Source organism: Pygoscelis adeliae, unplaced genomic scaffold (assembly GCF_000699105.1).
Source record: "Pygoscelis adeliae isolate BGI_AS28 unplaced genomic scaffold, ASM69910v1 Scaffold67, whole genome shotgun sequence".
Classification (NCBI taxonomy): Eukaryota; Metazoa; Chordata; class Aves; order Sphenisciformes; family Spheniscidae; genus Pygoscelis; species Pygoscelis adeliae.
Genome location: NW_008825271.1, coordinates 5,527,435 through 5,532,751, shown reverse-complemented (window position 1 = coordinate 5,532,751; position 5,317 = coordinate 5,527,435).

Genomic DNA, 5,317 nt, shown 5'->3' with positions numbered 1-5,317 from the left:
AGTGGGAGGTACCAGAGCTAGCCTTACTTTAGCACTATGGCACACAAGATGAGCCAGCCTGAGAGGAACTTTGCCATGACTACAGTGTCACCAGCCCAGCCTAACTGACCTACAGCTATCTTAGCTCTCCCTGCGCTGGTACGCAGTTTCCACATGCTCAGTACATGGGTGTCTGTGGATGCTTACTGTCAGCTGTCTTTGAGCTCTGGAAGCTGGATTACACTGAACTTGAGAGGCAGCAGATATGTGGCACTTGCACACTTACACTCTGTGGAGTCATCCACATCAGAGTGTAATTAGGATGAAACACCGCCAAATGCAATGTGCGTTGTCCTCACAGCAGCATAAACAGAAATTCAAAGCACTGAAAAATGGATTCACATTTCCCCAATCCCAGCTGCTGGGAGAAATGTTCACAATCCATGGGGAAGGGTTTCTCTACCTCAGCTCCTATCTTCAGGTTCAGTTCAGTAAGGAATGGCTGGGTAATTGTGGCCATGCTCCGCTAGGATGGGCTTGTCCTGAGCCAGCGTGCAATGCGAGCAAGGCTAGCTGTTTCATCAGCTTGGTTACCTTAAATAAATTTAAAAGTCACAGTGCTGCCAACAAACTTTGAAAACCAATTAGCTACGAACAGCTCTCATTTTGGAGGATGCCAGTAAATAGAAGAATTGTCCTAGACCTCTACTTTTCTGTGCAACCTTGAAGGGATAGAAACAGTTTGGCCCCATGGATGTGTAAGCGTAGATTCTACTGTTGAAAATATCCTGTATAGCAGGGTTAGTAGATTATGAGAGTTGTGAAGTGTACAAATAAAAGTCTGTTTCACATAAATTCCAGCCGTGCAAATTCAGCCTCAGGTCCAAGAGGCAAACCACAGTCTGTTTCTCTTGTGCAGTATCAGGGGGGGGGCGGGGAAATCAGGCTAAATTTTGCCTCCATTGTGAGATATGTAATTCCACAGTCTTTAAGTTTTATAGCTTGAAGCTCTCTCCTTCCAGAGGAGCTCAGTGAAACCTGAGAGGGGAAAGATTTTAACGCAAGCACCAATTTTTTCATATATCCCATCCGAAATGAGCTTATGAGGAGTATGTATGCATTATTCATCCCATGTTCTGGATAGAATTAATAACACATCCATTGCTTCTGATACATTATCAGTACGGAGCTGTTTACCTATGTTGCATTTAGGTGAAATAATGTACAGACACAGGTTTACTTGCTTGAGAACATGATGTGAACTTTAAGGCTCAAATGATCATGGGAAGTTCTTCTCAAAGTTCCTCAGTTTCCCTGGGCAACACTGTCCTTTGTGCATACAACTGATCTGTGTCTTCATCTGCCCTGGTTTCATTTTAACACGTTTCTCTCACCGCTTAGACTAAGGGAAGAAGGGAAGTCTATAAATCAATTACATCCTCACTAGCCCTGTTCCTGCTCTCTCTTGCTTGCTTCTTGAAGTAGCTGCTCATCCTCTGACTTTCTTACTTCTCCAGTTTTAGCAGCTTCAGATTTCCTCACTACCCTTGTATTAATTTTCTTTTAAAATCATATCCAATTTAATTTTTTTAAATGAAGATGAGATATGAAAATCACTATTGATTGGATAAATAAGCATTTATACTGCAGTATTAAAAACATGGCTCTTCAGCAACACTAACCTTGCATAGATTTACGTACATGTCCTAGCTTCTTAGGGCAAAGAATCTGTAATTTGGCACAAAGTAACTCCCTTATTCTGGAGGGGCATTTATAATGACCGCACCAGGCAAATAATTCAGGGATCCAAAGACAAAATTCATCCCTTAAGGTCATTATCTGGATTAATATAAGAAAAATCCCTGAGGGAGTTCAGAAACTATGAAGCAAGGAAATGGATTATACTAATCTGTGAATTCAGTGGTTCTTTTGTGATCTGACAGATAAAATGCAGACAGTATTTTCCATTCAGTTATTACTCTTAGTGTTATCTAACTTAAGTTACTAATATTTTGGCAATGTATGTATGTCCACTACACATTTTATACAAGACATGGTTATACCAACTGTGGGGCAACAATTATTTCCAACAAACTTAACTTTATCAAACAGCTCTTGCATAGCTCTGCTGTACAATTTGCATATAAATAGATATGTATACTAAACCCATTTGTTGTCCAGGCTTAGTCCCTCTATTTTGATTGCTTATGCCCTCAAACCTATTTTTTTGTCAGATTCACAATGATATATTTTCTGCTTATAGTCTGCTGCTCTACGTGGAGAGCACAATTCTCAGTGAAGACTATTTACTCATAGGGCTAGCTGAGAGGGTTCAGCACCGTCCCCACATACCAAAAACCCAGCTTCACTGGTCTATTAGAGCCTGGCAAACTTACTCAGGATTATATCCCTTTCTCCACTTGTGGCCCAATGGCTGTAGCCCTGAACAGGCAACATGACTGTTAACACTTGTCCGGCAGCAGCATGGCACTGTGCCTGCAGTGCTGGTCCCAAGCTGCTATGTCCTCCTCTGAGGCAAAGCGTGAAAGCCTCAGGAGAGTGCACGAGTGCAGCTCTTCTGCCACCAGGCTTGACCTGGCTTGTGCCAGCAATGTACGGGTGCATCTGTACGTATCTAAGTATGTGGCGTACAGTACTCTCCTGCTGCCTAAGCCTGGAGACACATTTCTGCCGGTAAAATTTGCAAGGCATCAAAATGTGTTCTTCCAGCGAGTCCCAGAAGTAAGTGCTGAGCAGCTAGGATCCTAGATTACCTCTGATGGGATCCATGCGGTGGATAGGTCTCCCTTTTATAAGCCAACCCCAAATGAGAGCCCAAAGTAAGACCCACCCAGAGATTAGCACGGTGCTACTTTCCTTGCTCTCCTCCTGCCTGCAGCACGGCATCTTTACAGTAGAAGTACTCATGCAGAATATGGGGGAGCTAACTTAAATTCTGTCTATATTGGTTTTGATATCCTTGGCCCAGAACCCAAGCACCACACAAAGGTCATAATCACCTGCCCATAAAATCATGATATTAAAAGTTTAGTTATTTTATATACAATAGAATAGCTCTAAAAAGACACGTGTTGCTACCTCAGGAGAGGCTGCAGTGTGCTGGCTAGGTCACGCTCCTGAGAACTGAGGCACGCTTGCTCAAATTCTTGCTCTGAATCAGCGATGACATTTCATTTTGGGTGCCCCACCGCCTGCTTGCAAATTCTTAAATGAGAGTTGATGCTGGTATTCTATGGCTTTGTATAAAACTTGTACCTATTCAACGGGAAAAGAATATAGTGCCTTTACAAAAACTAATTAAAGCACTAACAGGTGAATGGGGAGACCTGGATTCCAGTTCCTATTTCAGGCAAAGCAGAGGCTCCCCTGCAGACTCCTGAGTCCAGTGGTTAGAGCCCTGCTTACAGGTTCACTTTCCCTTAGGAGGAAATGGGGACAAACCCTGGCTTTCCACATCCTTCTGACAGCTGGGATTTGGGGCAACTCTGAGGGATGTTGCTACCTCATTGCTTTTGGTGAGAAAATGCCTAATTTTCCTACAACATGAAGGGGTACTAAAGTGCGTAGCTGTGTTCATGCAGGAGCCAAGTCCCGAGTAGTGACTAAGCTATACGGCAGGCTGTGCGTGCTGGCTCTTCCACATCCCATCTTCAAGTGCCCATGGGAAAATCCGTGCCATGCAGTGGGACACTGTGCAGAGGTCTGTGACCCTGAAGCAGGCACTGACCCAGCCATCACCTCCACACGGCAGAGAGAAAAAGCTATGCAATAAATTAGTGCATCAACTTTGGCTCAAGACAATGGCTGCAGAGAAAGCTCAGGAAGCAGTAAAATAAAGATACCATGAAATAGACTGAAAGATAATTTGTAATTAATCACTTTTATACAGGATGACATAAAGCAGCCTTAAAATTATGGAGAACTAGCCCAGCAATTACAGCTTTAGCACATGCTGTCATGGTTACTTCAAAACTGTCTGTATACCACACTCTAACAGGCTTAAAAGAGTTGAAACAGAACTTTTAAACCATTTCCTTTTTAAACAAAGGAGGCTATTTGTGGCAATAATACTTCTGATGAAGGGTTCAGAGTCAACTGTAACTGATACATATGATTGATGTCCATAATAATCCCACACTTCTGTAATCCTTCTTCAGCCATAACAGTTTTGAGCTTACATTCTGGATATTATTAATAGTCAGACAAAAATAACTTGTAGACAATATCATGTTCTCAACATGGTTGAGAATTAATCCATTTTTGTAAAACAGTTTAAGAATGATGGATACTTTTTCCTGCTTGAGTAAACACTAGCTAATTCTCCAGACCTCCCTTCTTTGTTCATGAAAATCCAAGTCCAAATGATTTCATGGATATTTAAAGGATGGTGCCAAATACTGCATACACAAAGATTAATTTCTCCACTTGATAAAGGTCTGATACCATTCATTACATAGCTAACACTTCAGTACTGGAGTTTTGTTGGTTTTTAATGTGTAAGAGAGAACACAGTGGATTTAGGAACAGTGAAAAATGGAGAGAAAATAAATGAGGCAGCTGAAACGTAGCTGTGAAAAGAGACTCCAAGTGAAAGTATCACACTTATTTTTATTCTAGATAAGCAACAGGGCAGCTTGGAATAAACATGGATTGAAATTTTCTTCATCTCTTTAATGAGTTCAAAGAGGCTAAACAAAGACACAGAAGAGTTGAACATTGCTGTATACAACACAGTAAACAGATTAAAATTTTATACCTGAGCAAAAAAGGAATTTAACTATTAACTACAGCATGCAGAATAACCGATAAGTTATCACATAAACCTAGCATACTGTTATTAGGTTACAGTCATTCAGATGTTTTTAATTTTTACAAAGGCTAAAGATGAAAAAAGCTCCAAGATGAGATGAGTGTGTGTCATAAAACCACAATAAGGAAAAGCACATTACCATCTAGCAGCCTTTCCAGAGGATCAAAATTATCTGCTGTTTTATTATCCCGGGAGAAAGCAGCAACAATTCAAAGCCTGTGGAGTTAATAACACATTAGACATTTAAGCAGGTCCAGAAAATTAAAATATTGGCAGTTTATGAAGTGCTCACAGAAGACCTGAGCCTGCACCCCCTGCCCTCAAATGCCGCTTTAAAGCACTGTGTTTGCGAGCTGCTCCCAGCACAGAATGAAAGGTAGGGATCTGCAGGGAATGACTGATCAGGTCACAGGCTTGCAATTTTCTCACCAGCATAACCACAGCCCGTTCTTAAGGAATGACTTTTTGCCCCATTTGATTGACCAAAACCCACATTTCATTTTATGT